Source organism: Panthera leo, chromosome B3, assembly GCF_018350215.1.
Source record: "Panthera leo isolate Ple1 chromosome B3, P.leo_Ple1_pat1.1, whole genome shotgun sequence".
NCBI classification, from domain to species: Eukaryota; Metazoa; Chordata; class Mammalia; order Carnivora; family Felidae; genus Panthera; species Panthera leo.
The window spans coordinates 72,499,574-72,523,750 of record NC_056684.1 but is presented as its reverse complement, the minus strand read 5'-3'; the positions used below and the strand labels follow the sequence as shown (position 1 = coordinate 72,523,750).

The 24,177-nt window shown below is 41.9% G+C and overlaps 1 protein-coding gene and 1 long non-coding RNA gene across 2 annotated transcripts in view; one reads left to right on the top strand and one right to left on the bottom strand.

Moving 5' to 3' along the window:
- LOC122222610 (M1-specific T cell receptor alpha chain-like) overlaps nt 1-24,177 on the bottom strand; it is a 482,951-nt gene that overhangs the window by 438,288 nt on the left and 20,486 nt on the right. The window lies entirely within an intron of this gene.
- The window catches only part of LOC122222320, a 65,427-nt gene that overhangs the window by 24,414 nt on the left and 16,836 nt on the right, over nt 1-24,177 (top strand). The window contains exon 4 of the long non-coding RNA XR_006203693.1: nt 14,551-14,641. This is a non-coding gene — a long non-coding RNA (uncharacterized LOC122222320). The remainder of the gene's footprint in view (nt 1-14,550; nt 14,642-24,177) is intronic.

The window sequence follows — 24,177 nt, the reverse complement described above, 5'->3', positions numbered from 1 at the left end:
TTGTTTTTTAAGGTGGGGAGATAGTTGCCCAAATGGGTTATCAACAGTTCTGTAAGTAAGGAGGCAGAAGAGAATGTGGATTATGTTGGCAACTTGCCATGTTTGCTTTCCTGACCACTAAGGTGGGGATCCAGAATATTAGGCAGAGATGACATCTTTCCTTCTTGAGAAGTCAGTACAAACTTCACAGTAGCGATAACATTTCCTTAGAGGCATTAATAATCATATCATTACAGGGTATTTGTTGAGTACATATGTTGCACATGGGACTTCATATAATTTTGTATATTTTATCTCATTTAATTCATAATAACTCAGAACAATAGGAGTTCTTTTTTTTCTCTTTTTTTCAAGTGTATTTATTTATTCTGAGAGAGAGTGCGGGGGGGAGGGGGGGGAAGGGCAAGCTCTACCTGACATGGGGCTCGATCCCACAGACCATGAGATCATGATCTGAGCCAGAATCAAGAGTCAGACTCTCAACTGACTGAGCCACCCAGGCCCCCCTGGGTGTTCTTATTAACATGTGTTAACAAGGAAGCTTAGATGAAGATAAATAATTGCCTAAGGATACAGAGCTAGAAAATTGCACACAAGATTTGCAATTTGATGTTTGTGACTCCAAAACCCATATGCTTCGCATATCATCTTGCTTTTTTTTTTTTTTAAGTTTGTTTATTTTTGGGAGAGAGAGAGAGAGAGAGAAAGAACAAGGGTGGGGGAGGGACAGAGAGAGAGAGAGAGAGAGAGAGAGAGAATCCCAAGCAGGCTCCACTCTGTCAGCGCAGAACCTGTTGTGGGGCTCAAACCCACGAACTGTGAGATCATGACCCGAGCTGACATCAAGAGTCGGGCACTTAACTGCCTGAGCCACCTAGGTGCCCCTCATCTTGCTTTAAAGACCAGTAGGAATTTGTCAAGTATAAAAGTAGGCCAGTGGAAGACTTACCAGGTGGAGGGAACTGTCAACTAGCTTCTTCGGAATAAACTGGTGGTTTCCAGAGGGGAGGGGATGGGGGAGGCAAACTGGGGGAAAAGAGATGGGAGGTACAAGCCTCTACTTATGGGATGAGTATGGCACAGCATATTTTATGGGAATAAAAGGCATAGCATAGAGAATATGGTCAATGATATTTTAATGGCATTGCATAGTAACAGATGGTGGTTATACTTGCCATGAGCACAGCATAATGTATAAACTTGTAGAAACACTATGTTGTGCACCTGAAAGTAATGTAACATTGTGTGAACTACACTCAAATAAAATTTCTTTTGGAAACCAAAAAAATCCTATCTTCTTCAGCCTTGAAAACTTGAAGTTATTGATATCTACCACTCAAAGTCTAATAATCACCAAGCAAATCCTGTGTAAATACAGGCAATTGTAGCTAATGTGTAAGTAGTTCAGAACCACCAAATGGAGAGATTGCTTTGGAATCACAGTTGGGATATTACTGGAGTACACAGTAGGCATTTTTTTTCTGCCAAAAAAAGTACCAACTTTCTTCTAATTATTTTTTTTTTACTATACTTCTGACTTTCACTCCAGTTTCATCAACTCTACTAGAATAAAGCTGCAAAATCATTCATTTCTGTCCCCTTGGACTAACCATTCCTGGCTGTGGTCTTTAGGAAAACAGAATGACTCATTGGAACTATGATGCACTCTGACCATTATATTCATTTTTCTTCTCTATCGACTCCCTTCTTTTCTCCCCAGTGCCCACCCCAGGGAGCTGTAGACCCATATTTTTACTGGTTCAGATAGTGAGATGCATTTCTAGAAGGTGATCCCATGACAGAGGAATCTTGTTCTTTAGTGTATGTGGGAAATATCTGGAAAGGTAGTGGAGATGGTTCCATGAGAGCCTGAGATTGTTACCACTGTTCATGTCAGGAAATGTGGGAGGAAGGGCCGGGTAGGGGGGTGGGGGACTCAGCAGCAGCGTGACAGAGCCTGCAGTAGGGCTTGGGTACATGCATCAGGTGCCGTGGGAGCACTGTGGCCCTGCACAGATGTAGATGGCAGCATCTTCAGCCTGGGCGGCAATGATGAACAGGGAGCTGTCTTTTCTTGCCTCACCAAACTGAGCTACTAGACTCTTCTGCTTCTTTATTTCTCCTCTCCTAGATAATGTCATCAAATGGACTGGACCTTCCCCAGGCTTCTGTCTGTACCACTGAAAGCTGGTAAACGTGCTTGTGGAGTTGCAATACGCAGTAAAGTTTTCTCCCTCCTGGATGCTTAGAAAGCGAGGACTCTGCTCCAGTTGCTGGGTGCTCTGCCCTGTTGAAAACCAAAGCAGTGGGCACTGGGGAACGGAACTGGGGACTCTTTCCCAGCCTGACATGACTTTTCTTCCCTCTTCCCCACCTGCTCCTTCCCTCACCCTCTCCCTTTTTTCTTTTAATTTTCCCTTGGATTTCCAGTTAAGGTAACTGGAAACTTCTCAAACTCACATGCCAGTTGAATCCAAAGGATCAGCACTGAGAATTTCAGGAGCATCTTTTCTTCCTGTCACAGGATGGCCCTGGTCACTGACTTTAGCTGCCCTTGAAAGATACCCTCCTGAAAGAGGCTTTTTTGAACTAGAGTAACACTTCCCACCCACTTGGATCTGGGTAAAAAGGCAGAGGTCTCTGTGTGGCAGCCAATTGAATTATTCACTCTCTAACCTCCCCTTCCTCCAGCCTCACACTCTGCTTTGAAGGATTTTGCCTTTTGAGACAGTACCCTCCTGTGGAGAGATAGGAAAGTGATTTACTTTCAGTAATGCTTTTATTTCTCCTAGTTTCATTTGGTATGCACAAATACCAAGATATAAGTAGAGACTAATGACCTTTCTCAGAAATAGAAAATACATCCTTTTAAAAATTGATCATTTTGGGGTGCCTGGATGGCTCAGTCGGTTAAACATCCAACTTTAGCTCAGGTCATGATCTCACTGTTCATGAGTTCCAGCTCTGTGTCAGGCTCTCTGCTGACAGCTCAGAGCCTGGAGCCTGTTTAGGATTCTGTGTCTCCCTCTCTCTCTGCCCCACCGCTGTTTCTCTCTCAAAATAAATAAGCATTAAAAAATTTTAAAAACATTTATCATTTTGAGGCGTACCTGGGTGTTTCAGTTGGTTAAGCGTCTGACTTTAGTTTCACCTCAGGTCATGGTCTCTCGGTTCATGAGTTTGAGCCCTATGTCTGGCTCTGTGTGCAAGGAGGGGCAGGAAGCCTGCTCAGGATTCTCTCTCCCTCTCTCTCCCTCTCTCTCTGCCTCTCCCCTGCTTGTGCTCTCTCTCTCTCTCTAAAAATAAGTAAATAACATTTAAAAAATCATTAAAAAATAATAAAAAAATAAAAATTTATCATTTTGAGACAGAATAACAGAAGATAATGGAAATACTATCTTATAACTTCTGGTATCCTCAGCAAGCATGTTGAGCAGAACTGTGTCTGTAAACTGCATTTGTAGGTGTAATATGAGTGTTGTGTTTGTGTGTGAAACTGTGGTATATTTTCTGGGTCATATGGCATGGGTAAGCACCCAGACATGAACCTATTTTTACCAAATTAAGATGAATAACCCTGTTGATATTCTTTAATTAAGAATACTTTCCTGATATCTATCGCATTACTCTGCCATTAGGTCTCTGATTCATGACTCTCAAAGTCTTCAACATGTTGTGTTGTGATTGCACTTGTTGGATTCACCTACAAGTTCCTTGACAGAAAGATTGCACCATTTTCACTCTTGTGGCCCTAACAATTACTAGGCAGAAAAATGTCAATACATGGCTAACAAATTATTGAATCAATGTGTGAGAGTGTGTGTGTGTGTGTGTGTGTGTGTGTGTGTGTATGTGCATTAATATAGTGCTTCAAGTATACAGATATTGTGATGTGGGTGTATTGTGTATTCAAATATCATAAAATCTTGGGTAAATGGCCTCATGATTGCTTTAGCTACTGTTCATAGCCATTAGTAAAGATAATCAGTGTTGGCCATGTGACTACATCCAAGTGTAATGAGATTTGGTTCAGCATGATGGCTCTCCAGGTGAATGTTTTTGGGCCTTCTCTGCCATCTTATGCTCCATAACGTACTACTGAGTTTTAGGTACTATATCACCCTTTTGTCATGAGCTACACTATTCACAATAGCCGACAGAATTAAGTTACTATTTAGCTCTTCAGATTCTGAAGTCAAATGGGATCACCATCAACTTTCGTCAGTTGTTGGAGAAATCTTTCCTCAGTGTGCCCATTCTATAAAGGGATCTGTTTATAATCATACATTAAAAAGAAAATAAAAACCAGTTATGCTCAAACAACACAATGATTTCTCTCAATGTATGATTGTTACTGAGCCTCAACATCAGCTGCGCATTGCTCGAAATGCCAATACTCAAGAGACGACGGGGTTTTTTTTTAAGTTTATTTATTTATCTTGAGAGCCAAAATCAATTTCAAGCTGGGCATAAAGCCGACTTTAAAAATATGTATTTTGGTGGAGGAGGGATAACTTCTGACTAAATGATTTGGTGCTGGAGTCAGACATATTTAGATTAGTAAGGCATCACTGCCAATTACCAGTGAGGTCACATCAATTTACTTCACTCACTCATGTAATAGCTTCCTATTCAGTAGAGCAGGGCTTACACTACTTATTTTATGGGTATGTCTTGCGGATACACTGAGATTATGTACATAAATCAGATGATGTTTCAATCAACCTATTTTTATGATTCCCTGAAGCTCATCTCTACTCCTCCAATTCCTCCTCAACAGGACTGAGCAAAAAGGTCTAGCGGGGTCCTTATCCAGAAACATCCAAGAGCACGTCACCATCGTTAGCCACAATCATCCTAAGGGAAATCACCCATCCCGTGTGAATGTCCTGGCCTGTGACAAGGGTTGTGTGAAGAGGTAGGACAAGCACACAAGATATCCAATTAGTCACCTTTTCCCTTTTTAATAAACCGGTATACAAAGTATCTAGTTGGGCCAAAACGTAGGTATTTTTGATTTGGTAAACTTGATAAACTATGCATACAACTAGCAGTTATCGACTTCTCTAAACACTTTACATAAATCAACTCATTTCATCCTATCAACTCTGGGAGGTAGCTAACATTATTCTTATTTTTCCTGAGGAGCAAATGGAGGTACAGAAGTTAATTAAGCTCCCAGGATCATAGAGCAGAGTCCGGCTTCGAATCTAGGCAGTGCACCTGATGAATGCACAAACCTGACCAGCTTAGAATACTGCCTCTCGGGCGGTGTAAACCTTGCCAAGGGGGGGGGGGGGGTGGTCAGCAGACCAACAGCAGCACGTGGGAGTTTGTTAGAAATGCAGAGTTACAGGTCTTACCGAATCATAATCTGTAGTTTAACAAGATCCCCACCTCATCAAAGTTTGAACAAGTCTGATGCAAAAGTGGTATGGTAACCATCCTAGATCATTGAGAATAAATATGCATCCAAGCGAGGTGGTGGATTCAAGAGGAAATACATATACTTATCTATTGAAACTACCTTGAGCGTTATGAATATTCAAATACATATTTCCTCTTACCGCAGCTGTGGATATTCATGTCCTTGCCTTCCTTCCTCAACTCAACCCCTGAGATATCTTTATTCCCTTAACTTAAGTCTGTAACATGGATGCCGGAGGTATTTTGTGTTTTTATCTCCTAAATCTCTGCCGAGGGAAACCTGTTCTATCCACAGCTGAGATTGCATCTTCTCTTTCCAAGAAAAATGTCTCATATTGTACTCAATTTATTCAAGTCAACTAGTAGCTTTATACAATTCTTTGGAAGATGGCTACTGTGCAAAGAGCTAGAGCTTAATTTTGTAATCTAGGGTTTAGTGACTTTGGATGCTCACAGGTGCTATAAATTAATTAACTGGCCTGTGTTCCTGGTTAAGTCATCAAAACAGCTCCCCCTAGGGGCGTCCGGGTGGCCTAGTCAGTTGAGTGTCTGACTTCGGCTTAGGTCATGATCTCACAGCTCATGAGTTCAAGCCCCACATCGGGTTCTGTGCTGACAGCTCAGAGCCTGGAGCCTGCTTCTGATTCTGTGTCTCCCTCTCTCTGCCCCTCCCCCATTCATGCTCTGTCTGTCTGTCTTTCTCTCAAAGATACAATAATAAAACATTAAATTTTTTTTTTAAAAACCCAACTCTCTCTCTGTTTCATACAAGTAACTATACGTTGTGAGCAATTCAAACCCCTGGCCGGTTTGCAACTTAGTATTCGATCCACTTACAAAACAGCCAGTGTATATTTTACTTCAGTGGCACAATGAGGCTCAGCCCATCATTTATGTTAGTCTTTATTAGTTTCTTATTTGATAAATGGACATCTTTATTCTAGAAGGTGTTTTAGAATGGCCCTGTGAGAGGCTGAGTAGGTGAAATTGTCCTTTCAGAATAGAGGAAGGCTGTCTAAGATCACAGAATAGGGATGGATAGACCAGAGCCAAAAGTCAGTTTTCTCTTGCCAGCTCCTTTTAGGGCACCAAGAGAGGCAGAAAAGGGAACGGTGAGATAGCACAAAGAAGGAAATGTCCGTGGAAGATATGGAAGAAACTAGAACAAAAATAAAGTACTCACATTGCAGGCCCCAGTTATGCAAGGGTGGGAAATAAGTTAATGTAACTAACATTGGGGAGATAGAACTCTATGAAAAGCCATTGTTATACTTCAGTGTGTAGGCCTGAGTGGCCTAGAGTGTCACATTATATAACGTCAAAAAATAAGAGGATGGACCGAGTTACTGACTTCCTTAGCTGATGCAGAGGAAGAGAAGTTGGCAAAGCCCATATTAAGGCATAGCTATATTATCAAATGTATATATTTGCATTTTGAGATAATTTTTTCAGACTACTAAAAATACTTGATTCACTGGGGTTGCTTTTCCAAAACGCCTGTCGAGAACAACTTTGCTGCCTTGACGCTAGGTGTCACAACCCCAGCAGCAGGACTGGGGACCAGCTGCAGGTGCCCAAAGAATACAAAACACAGAGGTTAATTGGTGAAACTGAAATGTTCCTGAAGCCCTGAATCTCCTTAGTGGTAAGGGTAACTCTTGGTTTCTCTCTTCTTTTTCACTCCAATTTAAATTTGTTACAAACAGGATCTTGACAATCCTTCCTGAGGTTCTGTTTATCCCCGTTAAAGCGTACACAGGAACAGGAATAGCAACTTTAGTGTTTCTCCCCACTTTGACATGCAGGGATCAAGAACTCTTCTTGTTGATTGGCAAGGCAGCATAAGACATATAAATTTAATCTTGCTATAGAATTTACACACTTTTTCTACTGTTCTTGCAGAGAACCCTGGATAACCCCAAACAAGGGTGACTCTGCTACATCCCTTAGCCTGTTGGGAAAGTCTTTGACAGCTTTGGTGCCCAAATCCAAGGGGAAGCCGTAAGATCTAAGCTTCTCCACCCAGCCTGGCCAAGCATCTGAACCTAAGGTGCTTGAAGTTCAGAACTGTTGAGATCTTAGACTTCAAGAAATAGAATTATGTGTGTGGTTATGAAGACAGAGACCAGCTCCACTCTTTGCCAAGAATTATTTACACAAACTGTAAACGATGTCCCTCCGATCTGTGAGTGGAAACATGACCCTTTCAGGGAGGATTCATAAATATTAAAAATATTATCCAGGGGTGCCTGGGTGGCTCAGTCAGATAAGCATCCAACTCTTGATCTGAGCTCAGGTCTTACTTGCAGGGTCGTGAGTTCAAGCCCCATGTTGGGCTCTGAGCTGAGCGTGGGGCTTACTTAAAAAAAAATTTTTTTTAAATACTATCCAATACTGTGCTCGCTTCGGCAGCACATATACTAAATACTATCCAATATACAATAGACTGTTTCTGTTAGGTGGGTATTCCAAGTAGAAGTCTTCTCCTTTCAGGTTTACAGGAACCCAAGAATCTGTCTCAAGGCTGAGAACTCTTCCTAAAGTCACCAAATAGCCTTCCCACTCTGGATCTCACTAATTCTAAGAGAATTGTCAAGAAACAATGACCTGACCACCCCACCCCCCACCCCCCTATTGCTCTGGGCCCTGCAGACCCTCCTCTTCTCTCCTGGCCACTTTTTCCTTCTTATTTCCCACCACAAACCCTCTCATCAACCTCTACCACTTTCCATAAACCCTATACATTTTTGAATAAATTTAGGATTTTACAAACAAGCCAGAAGATTCTGTCAGCAAATATAGCTTGCTTGCCAGACATCATCACTTACATGTCGAAGCACAGATATACCACTTGCTCAAACACAAGTGAGCAGGAAGGAGAAACATGCAAGGAGAAATAAAATATAAATGAATACAGCAAAATAATGGCAAATTATATTTATGTATGTGTGTATATATATATATGTTGTGTGTGTGTGTGTGTATATATATATATACACACACACACACACAATCCCCCCAACATATGTGGGTTGTGGGTTACCTTATAGTGTTCTAGTGTAGTCCATCATGTGTATACAGCATTCGTTTTGTGGCAGATCGTCATAACTGGTAATTCTTTAAAAGATGAAAGAATAAAGTTCTTTATTCTAAGCATGCTTCATGTGTTTTCTGTCATCGCTTAGCGAAGTGTTCTGTGAATATGTATCAATAAGGTCAAATTGGTAGATAGTGTTGTGAAAGTCTACTATAATCTTGCTGATTTCTGACTATGGATTCTGTTACTTATTGAGCACAAAGGGTAAAGGTCTCCAAGTGTAATTGTAGATTTGTCTATTTTTTTTTCTTTCAGTTCTAATAGTTTTAGGTTCCAGCATTCTGAAGTTAGATGCATATATGTTAACACTGTTATGTCTTCTTAGTAAGCTGAACTTTTATACGTATGGAATATACCTCTTTATTTCTGTAATATTTCTTTTTCTGAAGTTTAAATTGTCTGACATTAATATAGCCTTTCCATATTAGTGTTTGCCTGGATGTCTTTTCCCATACTTTTATTTTTAATCTATCTATGTCATTATATTTAACATGGGTTTCATGAAACAGTACATAGGTGAGTCAAAAAAAATCCACACTGACAATGTCTGTCTTTAAATTTCTTTAAATTTGTGTATTTAAACTATTTGTATTTAACATAAATATTGATGTGATTAGATTTAGGTCCATCATTTTATTGTTCGTGTTCTGTTTGCATACTCTGATTTTGTTTCTCAGTATTCTATCATCTATTTGCTCTTTCTTTTTGTAGTATGTTATGTAGTATGCTTTCTAAGGACTGTAGCGTGCCTACTGCCTCACCTTTCCCAGTCTATTTAGAGTTTTTTCAGTGCTTTAAGCAAAATATAGAAATGTTATGATTGTATAGGTTATTTTACCCCCCCTTCATTTTATAGCTGTTGGATGTCTTCCATTTCAAACTTTAAAAAAAATTTTTTTAGTGTTTATTTATTTCTGAGACAGAGCATGAGTGGGGGAGGGGCAGAGAGAGAGGGAGACACGGAATCCGAAGCAGGCTCCAGGCTCTGAGCCTTCAGCACAGAGCCCGATGCATGGCTCGAACTCACAAACCGTGAGATCATGACATGAGCCAAAGTCGGACGCTCAACCGACTGGGCCACCCAGGCGCTCCGAGACTTTGAAAGCCCCACCATCAATGTTGTAATGATTTGATTTCAGTAGCTATACATGTTTTAAATAAGAAAAGAAAATTCATTTCTTACGTATGACCAGACTTTTACTATTTCCATTGTTCTTACTTCATTCTTAAAGTTCCAGATTTTCCTCTGGTATCATTTCTTTTCAGTCTGAAGAACTTCCTTCAGGATTTCTTTTAAGGTAGGTCCACTTAACAGTGAATTCTGTTTTCCTTCACTGGAGAAAGTCTTTATTTTACCATAATCTCAGTAGGGAATTTTCATTGGCTGTGGTTTTCAGGATTGAAAACTAATTTTTCCCCCTTAGCATTTTAAAAAGGTAACAGGAGAAGATCATGTAGAGTCTACAGGCCATTGTAAGGACTTTGAGAAAAATGGGAAACTACTGAAAGCATTTATGTGACATGATCTGACCTGTGTTGCTCTTGTTTTTTTTTTTTTTTTTAAGATGTTTTTTAATGTTCTTTATTTTTGAGAGAGAAAAACAGAGTGTGAGTCAGGGAGGGGCAGAGAGAGAGGGAGACACAGAATCTGAAGCAGACTCCAGGCTCCGAGCTGTCAGTGCAAAGCCAGACACGGGGCTCGAACTCACGGAGTGCCAGATCATGACCTGAGCTGTAGTCTGATGCTTAACCGAGCCACCCAGGCACCCCTGACCTATGTTTTAAAGAATCACATGGGCTGCTTGTCATGGACTGAATGTGTGCCCTCCAAAATTCATTTGTTGAAACTCCACCCCCTAATGTGATGATTGTAGGAGGTGGAGCTCTGGAGAGGTAATTAGGATTAGGTGAGGTCATGAGAGTGGAGCCCTGAATGGGATTAGTGACCTTACAGGAGTCCTGACAAAGCTTGCTCTTCTCTGCTCTCTGCCACATGAAGATGCACCGAGAAGTTGGCAGTCTGCAGTCTGGGAAGGAATACTCCCCAGAACCCAACCATGCCGGCACTCTGATCTCAGACTTCCAGCCTTGAAGACTGTGAGAAATAAATTTCTGTTGTTTATAAGCCACCTGGTCAACGGTACTTGATACAGCAGCCCAAAGTGAGGAAGACACTGCTGTATTAACAAGGAACTGTAGGGGTGCCTGGGTGGTTCAGTTAAGCACCTGATTCTTGATTTTGGCTCAGTCACGATCTCGAGGTTCGTGAGTTTGAGCCCCGCAACACACTCTGCACTGAGAGTGCAGAACCTGCTTGGGATTCTGTCTTCCTCTCTCTCTGCCCCTCCCCTGCCCCCTCTCTACCGCTCTCTCTCCCAAAAATAAATAAATAAACATTTTTTTAAAAAGCTGATTGGCTGACCCAGCTCTTAAAAAAAAAATGGAAGAAGAAGAAGAAGAAGAAGAAGAAGAAGAAGAAGAAGAAGAAGAAGGAGGAGGAGGAGGAGGGGGAGGAAGTGTAGGAGGACAAGCCAAGGGACCCTTAGAAGACTCTCAGAGTAATTCATCTGAGAGATGAGGGGGGCTTGACCAGGGAGGTATAGTGAAGATGGTAACAGTGGTCAGATTATGGATCAATTTTAAAGATAGGGCCACCTGGAATTTTTGGTGGATTAGATGTCAACAGTGAGAGAAAAAATAAGAATCAAAAATAACTCTTGAGTTATGACCAGAGACTGAAAGAATGGAGCTGTTAGAAAGTAAAAAAAAGCAAAAGATGGTGTGGGGAGCATGTTGGAGGTGAGTTCAGAAAGCGAAAGATTAGAAGGTCAGTATTGGTCACATTAAAGTGGAATCCGGACCCTCTAGAATGCAATATCCCCAAATGGCAGGAGAATATCCATACAAGTGTCTCTGTTCTAGGACTTGTCTACATGACCCAGTAGTAAAAGAAGATACACGGTGAAGTTCCTATTTATCCTCAGGAGCCAGGAGCCAAGCACCCCCCCCAGAGGTCTCTTCCTCTATTTGCTCACTTCCATCAAATGACAGACTTTGCTAAAAACAAGTCAGATTGTGTCCTTGAGTCTCTGAAAACTGCGGTGTCTCAGGAAGTTTGTGTTCAGGTCCCCCTGCAGTCCCAGGCACCGTGTCACTCATAGCACAGAAGTACTCGGCCGCGTCACTACCAAGGGCTGGGGATTTCCTCAGGTGGAAAGAGGTTTCACTCTTCTTAAATTCAGCCTCAAAACCGTTGAGGCCTTTAACCAGGGTGTCCCCTGATATGTACTTGAGGAGAAGCTGGAGTCCTCGGTTGGGGTACTGCACGTACCAGAAGACATAAGTCGTTCCACGAGAGGAATAGTTGCACTTCAGCTCCAGACGGGCTCCTTCAGAGACCAACACCTGGGCATCAGGCTGAGTCACTGACTGGGCTCCCATTCCTCCTGAAACATCAATGCTGAGTCAGTGAGACCAGGACAGACGTACTTAAAATGAGACAGTGTCTCCCTGCAGATTCCAGTCAGAACAGTGTTTCTGACATGGAGGCAGGAGCGTAAAATACAGTGTTACTTACTCACTGTGAAGAGCATTCCAAACAGCAGGATGGTCACTGAGCACATAGCTAGGCGGTGAGGAAGCTGACGGCTGTGTTCTGGAAGATTTCCCCTGAGGAGCAGGAAGAAGCCTGCCGGATTGCGCTGAGTCTTTGTAACAAGGAAACTTTGAGTTTCCAGAAATCCCCGTTCAAAGGCTAAGTTCTAGAGATAGTAAGAGACGCTTCCTTGACAATGACTGCTCCTGGTGTCTAGCCTACTCAGAATGTGTGCCTCTGTTGAGCTGTAAGGTAAAGAAGCTCACAGAAGTGAGGTAGAATTTTTTTTTTTTTTTTTTAGAAGAGTCTCTTCCAGTTTACACAATATCACCCTCTGGGGGTCAAATATGGTAACAAATCGTGTCAAGGTTTTTGTGCCTGTCTTTTTCCTGCTCCTATTTAGGCTTGAATGAATTTCTTAGCATTATAATCTGATGAGAGTGTGTTTAAGGGGCTGCTTACTAAGAGTCTGTTTTCATCTTAAGAAGTAAGTACTAGGGGGGCCTGGGTGGCTCAGTCGGTTAAGCATCTGACTTCAGCTCAGGTCATGATCTTGCGGTCCGTGAGCTCGAGCCCCGCGTTGGGCTCTGTGCTGACAGCTCAGAGCCTGGAGCCTGTTTTGGATTCTGTGTCTCCCTCTCTCTGACCCTCCCCCGTTCATGCTCTGTCTCTCTCTGTCTCAAAAATAAATAAACGTTAAAAAAAAAAAAGAAGTAAGTACTATTATTTGGCCAAATGAAGGAAATAGTATTACCATCCTCATTTTATAAATGAGAAAACTGAAATGTGGAAGGAAGTTAGTAATTTCTCCAAGGTCACAGTAAGTGACAACTGGAATTTGTCCCATTAGAATGATTCAAAAATCCGTGTTATTAACCACTGATAATTTACTACTAATGTCCCTTAGAGTAGATATTATCCTAACTTACTGACGGGAAATCAAATCTTTACGAAGTTAAATACTTTGTCCAAGGACAACATAAGAATTGGAATCTAATTCTGTTATACACCAAGCCCAGCTCCTCACCCACTATATTATTTATGATATAGTACTCCCTTTAAATAGTAGATATAATTTCACCAAGACACTCAGAGCAATACTCTGAGAAAAGCAATACTCAGAGAAAAGAATAGAAACTAAGGGAAATGCCCAAGGAACCCAACACCAAAGAGAGGGCAGTGGAAATCGTACCAAAGAAACCTCAAAGAGTAGCCTGGAGAAGTAAGTGACAAGTCAGAAATGACTGGTGTCCAGAAAGAGAAGGGAAAAGGACTTTTAAGAACAAAGGGACATTCAACAGAGCAATGCTGAAGACTTTGAAAGCCCCACCATCAATAATGATTTGATTTCACTACTCCTATGTTTGTCACAATTTTTAGCAAGCGAGAATGTTGAATTTTGGCAAACTTATTTTCTGCATAGATTAACACGATCATGTGATTTTCTTCTTTAGCCTGTTAGGAAGGTAGATTGCATCAGTTAAGTTCCAAACATTGAAGCAGAGCAGTCTTGCATCCCTGGGAAAAATCCATTCGCGTTTGGTATTATTCTTTTTATATATTGATGAATCTACTCGCCAATATTCTGTTAAATTTTGTGCCTATAGTCATTCATGAGGGAACTCTGCAGTTTTCTGTATGTCCTTTGTCTGATTTTGGTACTGGAGTAATACTAGGTTCATAAAAGGAGTTAGCAATTACTCTCTATTTTCTGGAAGAACTTGTTTAAAATTCATGCCAATTCTTCAAATGTTTAATAGAATTCTCACAATTAAGCCATCTGAGTCTGGAGATTCTTTTAAAATTATTTAACATTTAACTTTACACAGACATTGTGCCTTCAGCTTTCTCTGACTCCTGCCCTAAAGAGAGATAAGGAAGGGTTGCTCCTGGAGCTCCACAGCAAGGTTTGGGGACAGGTCGCAGGTGCTTTGAGAACACTGTGCCCCTGTGCAGAAATAGACTCCTGAATCTGCAGTCTCGGTGGCCACCATGTGCAGCAAACTGTTCTTTCTAGTGTCTCCAAACCAAGCTGTCAGTCTTTTCTGCTTCACATCTCCACTCTTAACTAAGGTGATCAAGAGGACGGGACTGCCCCCAGGCCTCTGCTTATACCACTGTAAGCTGTTTAAAGTCCTTGAGGAATTGCAGTAAATGGTGAAGTTCTCTCCTTCTTGTAGAAGCAGGAATTGAGGAATTTGCTTTATCTCTTGTCCGTTCACTTCTGTTAAAAAAAAAAACCACAAACAAAAAACCAATGGGAGGCATCAGAGAAAATCTGATTAGATCTCTATTCTCTGAGCTACACTCTTCTTGTCTAATTTTCTCCTTCTTTCCCTGTCTCCCTCCCCAAGTGCCTCTAACTTTCTTATTTTTTAGCTCCCCCTCTCCAATATTTTTGCTCTTAATCAGAAAAATCTCATTCCTGCAGATGGTATTCCACTATGCTGGGCTCTCTGGAAGCAATCAGGGAAATCTCAAACTCACGTGATATTTGCATCCACAAGATCAACACTGGTACTGTAAGTAACATCTTCCTCTTCTTCCTCTTCAGAAAGAATGACTGAATCTGGTTGCTCCTAAATGTGTTTCCCTTGTTATAAGAGTCTCCCAGACCCAAAGAAATGTAGTGTACCACTACACTGCCTTTTGGAAAGAAAGGGGAAAGAAGTGACTGCAATTTCAGGTAGCCAATCAGAGTATTTTTCTCAATCACCTTCAGAAGAGGGTCTATGATTGCAGATGCTGCCTCCTGGGGGCCAGACTCAAAACGTGCCGATTTTATAACCGATTCCTTATACACTTGTTTGTTTTGAGAGAGAGAGAGAGGGTACACATGAGCAAGGGGGAGGAGAGAGAGAGAGAGAGAGACAGAGAGAGAGACAGAGAGAGACACACACACACACGCAGGGCTCGGGTTTTTACCGGAAGCCAGGCTTCAGTTCACCCGATGCGGGACTTGAACTCAGGAACCCCTGAGATGAGTGGCAGTTAGATGCTTAACCCACTGAGCCACTGTTTTCTACTTCAATGGTGCCTATATTTGTCAAGACTTGGGGAAAAAAAGTTTACTGTTGCTGATACCGTTCAGGGAGGAATACTTTGTCTTAAAAAAAAAAAAATGGGTTCTGTGATTTAAAACTAGGATGTCAACAGGTAATAAAACTTCCATTTGGCATTCCCAGTTTCATCCAGAAAAAAGTAGCGTTTGTCTGTGCATGAGCTAATGGAACATACTAGGTCACAGATATTTAAATAAATGTGGGAAAAGACTCATAATTTATTGTTAGGTCACCCATGATCTCAAAGTAGAAGATAAAAAGTACCTATTTCTCTGTCATCCTACAAATTACCCTGGTTATTAATTACCAGTTTAGAGGCCATCTCTACTGTCCCAATGTGTTACTTGTTCACATATCAGTGATTTTTAAAAAAATCAACATAATTTGAAAGAAGAGGTCTTATCTATCACATATGAATTTCTCTAAGAAGGCTTCCTTAAAACACGTGGGTAGAATAGCTCCCCACGGCTCCAAAGATTTTCAATCTCACTTACCACAGTACTTACTGCCCTGTGTGATAATGACCTGTTAATTGTCTGAGCTGCCTCATATTCATCTACCTTGAGGGCGTGTACTAGATATCATCCTTAACAATTGCGCTGACCTATATGGTAGCTACTAGCCGCATGAGGCTTCTTAAAGTAATTAAAATTAAATAAAATTTAAAATTTAGTGTGTCAGGGTGGCTCAGTCAGATAAGTGTCTGACTCTTGATTTCGGCTCAGGTCACGATCTCACACTTTGTGACTTTGAGCCCCGCGTCGGGCTCAGAGCCTGCTTGGGATTCTCTCTCTCTCTCTCTCTCTCTCTTGCTCTCTCTCTCTCTCTCTCCCCCCCCTCCATCCCTCAAAATAAATCCATAAAAACTTTAAAGAAGTAAAAATAAAATGAAATTTAGTTTGTCAGTTATATTAGCTACGCTTCAAGTTCTCAATAGCCACGTAGTGGACAGTGTGAATATAGATATTTCTGCTACCTCAGAAAGTTCTGTTGGACAGTGCCTCTTTTGAATGTGGGGTCTATGAAAACAAGGAATTTTGTCTGTTTTTGTCGCTACTGTATCACAAGTAAAGTCCCGGACGTGTGGTAGTCACTTACTCAATGTTTGTCTTTGTTCATCACCATGTTCCCACAAACTATTCTAATACCTGGCAAACAGTGGGTACTCAAATATTTGTTAAATGATAAATAAATGTGTGTGCTTGCATATACCCTTTGGGAATGTAGACAGTCAAGTTACTTTAGGGAGAAACCACATTCGTTTTCTAGGTCTACTGTAACAAACGTGGTGGCTCAGAATAACAAAAACTTATTTTCTAACAGTACTGGAGGCCAGGAGTATGTAATCAGGTGTCAGCAGGGCAATGCTCCCTTTGAGTGCTCAGGGGTTGGATCCTGCCCTGCCTCTTCCACCTCCTGATGCCTCCAGGCATCCCTTGGCTTGTGGCTGCATCTCTCCAAACTCCACCTCTAGCCAGAGTGCCTCACCCGGCCTTCTCCTCTGTGTGTCTCTCAAAAAGACATTTGCCATTGGATTTATGACCCGCCTGGATAATCCAGGATGATTTTATATTGCTATTCTTAATTTAATTACTTTTGCAAAGGCTCTTTGTCGGGTAAGGTCACATTCACAGTTCCCGAGGATTAAGAAGCGGACTTCTCTTTGGGAGGTTCATGGTTTAATCCACTATAGGCGCTCTAATGTCTTTGAAGTATTGCCATGTAGATGTTTTAATAGCAGAAATCTCAACACTTCAAGTTAGAGTTAAAAGTGGATCTGAATTTGAATTAAAGAATAATATGGAAACAGAACATGTTCTGTTTTAGCAGTTTCAGGATGAGCTAGAAAATGAAAATCCCGTGAGTTAAGATAAACGTTTTGGACATACACGCCATTGGGATCCTCTTTCCTTCCCAGGAATGTTGGTTCGGGGCCCCCAAATGAAGGCAAAACCAGTGCTGTGATAATGAAGTCTCCTTCCCATGCCAAAAGAGCAAGGAGTCTGGAAGGGGCACTGTGGAAACTTGAATCATTGTGTCACTTCTGGGCAGAACAAGGGCAGGGCTGCAGTGCACATGGAAGCCTAACCTGGAGCGAGAACGTCTGGCGTGGGAGAAATCTGCTCTTCTCCAACACACACCGTACTCTCTGTTGTAAACTGTCTCTGGGCCCCACGGCGTGATGTAGAAATTTGCTAAATGAAGAGAAGAAGGAATTGGTTTGAGGAGTAGAAGGAATCTCTCCCCTCCCAGTAGGAAATGCTTGCACTGAATATAAAAAAATTTTTTTTTTAATGTTTATTTTTGAGACAGAGAGAGACAGAGCATGAACAGGGGAGGGTCAGAGAGAGGGAGACACAGATTCTGAAACAGGCCCCAGGCTCTGAGCTGTCAGCCCAGTGCCCGACGCGGGGCTTGAACTCATGGACCGCGAGATCATGACCCGAGCTGAAGTCGGCCGCTTAACCAACTGAGCCACCCAGGCGCCCCTTGCACTGAATATAAATATAAGACAGCTCAAAGTAGCAAATATTTTTGTTAAAATAATCACGAGGGAGTACAGATTCAAGAATATTTATACTAAAATGCTATGTGTTATCCTATGAGATTTCAGATAAGAGGTACACAATGCTGTCTGAACTGGACAAGTTGGATGAGTAGACATTTTACAATGGGGAAGGTATATTCCGGGCAAAGGGGGTGCATCTGCAAGGGCACAGATTTAAGAAAGAGTTCAGTGTGTGCATAAGTGGTTAGAATTTTTAAATAGCAGATACACATCTGTGGCATGTAGTGAAAAGGGGTGGGAGGTGAACATAGAAGATAACTTAAGAGGGGCACCTGGGTGGCTCAGTCAGTTAAGCGTCCAACTCTTGATTTTGACTCAGGTGACAGCATGGAGCCTGCTTGGGATTCTCTCTCTCCTTCTCCCCGCCCTGCCCCCACTCATTTGTGTGCTCACAGGTGTGTGCTCTCTCTCTCTCTCTCTCAAAATAAATAACCTTAAAAAAAAAGAAGATAACTTAGGGGGGAAACGTAAACGGACTCATATCTTTTAATATAGAATTTATCTTTACAACTTCTAATGGTTCCTCATTACCCAAAGATTAGCAAGAAGTGATCTGATCAAATATATATATTTTATAATAATTCTAGTGGCTACGTAGAAGTTAGATCCAAAGGAGTAGAGACTAGAGGCAACAGACAATTAAGAGGCCATAAAATCATCCAAGGAATGTGTTTATTCCATTCGCTTTTTGGTTAGATGCCCCCCCCCCCCCCCACTGTCTGTTCTTCCTGAATTCCATGCTCCCCTTACATAATGAATCTGAGCTGGCTTTGTGACTCACTTTAACAAACAGAATGCCACAGAAGGAACATCGTGGCAGTTCTAGGACTAAATGTTAAGTTCGCTTGGCAGTTTCTACCTTTGTGATTTTTTAAAAAAAAGTTTATTTATTTTTGAGAGAGAGACAGAGCACAAGCAGGGAAGGGGCAGAGATAGAGGGAGACACAGAATCCGAAGCAGGCTCCAGGCTCTGAGTTGTCAGCACAGAGCCCAATGCCTGGGCTCGAACCCAAGAATCACGAGATCATGACCTGAGCCGAAGTCAGATGCTTAACCGACTAAGCCACCCAGGCACCCCGCCACTTTTGTGATTTTGAAAACCCTGAGCCACCACATAAGATATAATATACAGCTTCCCTTCTGGAAAGACCACTCCAGAGGTCATGTGGGGAGGAACAGTCTCTGAGAATACAGCAAATGAGAGACGAGCCTTGCCATCCTGGTGTTCCAGCTGAGGCCAGCCTTCCAGGCATTCTCGCTAAGGCTCCAGACATTTAAGCAAGCAGTTTGGGGGTGTGCCAGTCCAGTGGAGCCCCTGGACGCCACATGGAGCAGAAGTATCATGAGATAGTAAAACGGTAGCTGTTTAAAAGCTGTTTAAAAGTTTTGGGGTGGTTTATTCTGCAGCAAACTGTTATGGCACTGAAGTCCTTTGAAGAGTCTTGTTGAGGACTTGGGAGAAATTGGTAAGAATTAAAATGTGTTTTTCCTTTATCTGACTTCTGATGGTTTCTAACAGTTCCACCTGGAACATCTGCCTATTTCACCGAACTTCTTTTCAAATATGACCCCAGCGCTCCCGCTCTGGCACAGAAGGCATGGTGACAATGCTTGGGTGTGATGTGAGCCCTGGGCTTCCACAGCACAGGAGCAGGTGGCTGATTGCTCACGCTGGGGCCCTACAATAAACAGGAAGATGTAAGACTATCTTGTTCAATGTGATTTTTATACTTCACTTGTTCTTCTCATTCCATTTACTAAACTCTAAAACACAAACAAAAGACGCCCCCACACTGTGGAGCTATTTACAAGAGCATGCCTGTATCTCTGTGAATAATCAAAATTTGACAGACCATTTTCAATGTCAGATCAATTTTAGCACTCAGAGACTGAGAATTGTGGTTCATATTTCCTTGGTTACACTTTTGTAAGGGTATAGATATTTTTTTGGTAAGGAGTCTGCATTCCAGATTTACATTTCCCCCATGCTTTTAATAGTAGATTTTCCAAAGTATGTGCCACTGTATCCAGGAATTGGCCACATGTGTGGAAAGAGCTTTATCCCCTCGCATCCAAAGGCAAGCAAGGGGCCCAGAGAAGCTGGAGTCATGGACCAGTGTCAAGTGGCATTCTGTCCGGAAGCACTGTGCAAATGCAACCGATTTCTCTCTGTCCTGTTACATGAAAAAGTCTGTGAACCATTGTGTTGCGGTAATGTGCAAACGAACCAAACATTGTCCTTGACTGTCTTCTGTGCCTTTTGTTTCTACCAATTCAGAGTTAGCTAAAACCACAGGATTATTACTGAAAATATTAGAAATTTCTACCATTGATCTTTATGACAGTAATAATGGAGATCCAATTTGGGAAGCTGACCAGTGGCTAGAACAGTGAATGGCCTTCTCTTGTGTTGTTTTCCTCCAACAACGCTACTGGGCAATGGACTGTACGTTCTCCTCACTCAGTCTTGTGCTACACACCTCCCATTCTACACACATTCCAATAACATGACAGGCTCAACTGTTCCCAGTCTGACCATCAGATGGAGTTATTACTACCTTGTGAATGATTTTTGGAAAAACAATCTTTCCATATGTGTGCCTCTTAAATAAGGGTCCAATCTGAGGGATCGGTATACAATCCAATACTGTTTTCAAAATATGCAGTTGTTTTTTTTTTTTTTTTACATGTGATGATGACAGGAGTGAGATTTCAAAACCCAAAAATCTACAAAAAGAAAGAGACAAAGAGAGCACTGGCAGCGTAATTTAAGAAGCCGGACAGAAGCTGGATGAGCAGTCATTAATGTAGATGTCGGGAGAAAGCTGACAAGCTATGAGATGAAAAGGCCCAGAAAGGAGTTAATTCATGTTAACCAAACCCCAAAAGGCTCCAGAATTAGAGGCCTCTAGAGCACCAATGGGGTATTAAACTACTGGATTGTTTGGAAGTCTGCAAAATGAGCACAGCCCCAGATGCTCTACCCACCTCATATGCCTGGAAATGACAAAGAAAGAAACTTAGATCCTCATCGAGTTCAGTTACTTACTCAATATCGCAATCCCAGTACAAACTAGGGGATAGATCAAGCATAATAGTGAGCTTCCCTTATCCGTGCTCCTTTCAGGCCTCCCAAGTGATTTTTAAAAATGCAAATATCCATATATGAGAAGAGATGAAATCCAGATCACGTAGGGGGCAAGTTGAACTGAACCAAAACCAAAATTGGCATTGCCTGTTCCGGGTATGACACAGGCAGATCTCCTTGCCAGGAGTGAGAAGAGGGCACATTCACATGTTCCACTCATGCATGTGAACAGACATGACCGAATGACTAGCGCTTAGGATGTAGCAACAGTGAGGAGTAAATATTATCCTAGTTTAACCAGATTACTTTACCTAGGTTGGAGTAACCATCTAGTGCACCTGGAATCGGTTATGCCAAAAGAGGAAGCAAGGGACCCGACTCAGTGACACAGCTAATATATCGGTGGGAGTTGAGGTCAGTGGGGCTTAGTAATAGTCCAGTTAATTGAGGGAGCTACAGTGACTGGAAGGTTTGTGTATCTGGGTCTGCACTTTCCTCTGATTATTGAAAACACTGTAACTCAATGAATTTGCCTTTTCCACCCTGCACATGGCACTTGTCAACGCTGAGACCAGAGTGGCACCAGCCACGGGTTTGGGTATGGGCTGCAGGTGCCTGGAGAGCACTGTGTCTGTCAAGGCACAGATGTATGTGGCAGCATCTTCCGGCTGGGATCCTTTGATGTACAAGGAGCTAGAACCGTTCTTAGTATCAAGAGTGACTTTTACTCGTCCTTCCTCCTTTTCATCCCCATTTAAAGCAATTGTAAACAGGAACTTGGGGCTTTTTGCAGGTTCCCATCTGTACCACTGTAAACCATAAAAATTGCTGGTAGGAAAATGGCAGGTGAAATTGGCGTTTTCTCCTTCGTGAACATGAAGCGACAGAGGATACTGGTTCACATCCAATACGCTGCACACTCCTGTTGAGAAAGACAAGGTCAGACAGAGAAATTGGACTCTACAGTTTCCATTTTCTTTGCACGTTCCCAAGTAACACCTAGAGGTGTCTGACCACCCTCTCCCCCTTCTCCATCACCACCCACGACTGTCCAGAATCTCTCTGGCAACCCAAAGACTTACGGCCAAGATGAAGCCACAAGATTAGCAACGAGGCTGCCAAAGGACTCTTCTCCATTGATCCTACCCAAGGATCTCCGCAGAGGAACGCTCTGCAGCCTAGATCTGTTTCAGAAAACAGAATGTCGCATCTGGTTGCACAGCCAATCACAGACAAGCTCATCTAAATGTCCTGGAAACACACCAACCAACTCTGCCCTAGATTCAGTTTCCTGTGGTTCAAAAGGAGAGATCAAACACTGTTTTTGTTTGTTTGGGGTTTTTTTTGATGCCAGCTCCACAAGCATTGGGGAAATGCCACACAAAGAGAGTGGGCAACCTATGAGACATTGGCTGCTTAATCATGGACTGCCATTTTTCTGCTTCAGAGAGAGTTACAGGTGCCATAGCAATCTGGGATAGGGAAAGCACTTTGGCTAGAAATCTTTCCATGAATCTTCAAAAAAAGTATTTATTTTATTTTGTTTTGTTTTATTTTAGAGAGAGAGCACAAGTGGGGTAGGGGGCAGAGGGAGGGAGGGAGAGAGAGAGAGAGAGAGAGAGAGAGAGAGAGAGAATCCCAAGCAAGCTGCTTGCTCAGCGGAGCTCGATCCCACCATGCTGGGATCATGACCTGAGCTGAAGTCAAGAGTCTGAGGTATAATGTTAGTTTGACTTAACATACATGCATTTGCTTAAGCAGTGATTTTTGTGCCTAGGATTTCCCTCTGAGCTCTGAAAATTACAAAAGCAACCTTCTCTGTTTTCTGTGAGCTCAAAATGTAGTTGGAGAAATAAGAGGTGCCCAGAAAAAAAGTAATAGTGCACGATTGCAGGAATTAAGATTATTCAGAATATATATCTACTTCTGGGAAAGTGGTGGTATAAGTTGGTTTCAAACCCCTTCCTGTGAACAACTAAAATAAGTAAGGAAACAGCATGGTTTAGTGGCTAATATTAAAGAGTGTTTTCCACAGACTCAAATCATATTCTGAAAAGTGGAGTAGGTTGCAAACGCATCTCAATGGCTAATTTATAGTTCTCCTTTCTAAGAAAAGAGATGTGGCTGTGGTTCATGACAGAAATCCTAGAAATATCTCCTGGTTCAGAAGTGTAAGGGCTAGGGCTAGGGATGGGCTGTGAGAAAAAACAGCCACTCCGAGTCGAGCTCCTTTTTTCTTCAGATCACGGCATTCAGACGCCTCAGTGATACTGAGAGTCTGTCCTCACCACTCAGAAAGCCCACTTGATGTAAAATGTGTATCTGCTGAAAATACTGATCCACTGATGAGTTCATTCACACATTGGAGGGGCAGGGTCCTCAAGAAGAAAGGCATGCCTCTGACAGAGGGAGCATTCCTGTAACTAATAGGGCAGAATCTGCAATTTTTAGCCACCTACTTTGCCTGAAACAGAGGCCAAGCCAACTGACCGCTAGATACCTTACATAAGTTAAATCATACCTTGGGGCACCTGGGTGGCTCAGTCAGTTGGTTAAGAGTCTGACTTTGGCTCAGGTCATGATCTCGTGGTTTGGGGGTTCAAGCCCCACATGGAGCTCTCTGCTGTCAGCGTGGAGCCCACTTCAGATCCTCTGCCCCCCCCTTTTCTGCCCACTTGAGTGCTTTCTTTCTCTCTCTCAAATAAATAAACATTAAAAAAATCATACCTTAAGTGACTTGCAGGGTAGAAATCTTGACAATTCTGGATAAATAACACACAGATTAGTCCATCTTAATCCTTTACATTAGTATTGGAATTGCGAGGACTCTAGACATATAGTGGACCTTTGGACAACACAGGTTTGAGCCATGCAGATCCACTTTTATACGTTTATTTTTCAATAAATGTGCCGGAAATTGCAAGGGAGATTTGCGACAATTCGGAAAACTTGCAGATAAGCTAGATAGCCTAGTAATATGGGAAAAAATTAAGAAAAAGTTAGGTATGTCACTAACGCACAATATATATATATATATATATAGATACCATTTTATCATTTATGACTATAAAATATACACCAATGTATTCTAAAAGTTAAAATGTATCAAAACTTACACACACAAACACTCACCGTACACGACCCCATTCACAGCCTACCCTTACATAGGCATAAGGGGAATGATATTTAATTTAAAACTAACGTGTCAGTTTTCCTTTTTTAAAACTATGTTCGTTTTCTTACCGTTTTATCACTTTGCTTTCAAACAATCACGTTACCGTAAAGTATGCCTCTCTTTCTCTTTATTGAAGAAACTGTATCAAGTAAACAGTTTTTTAA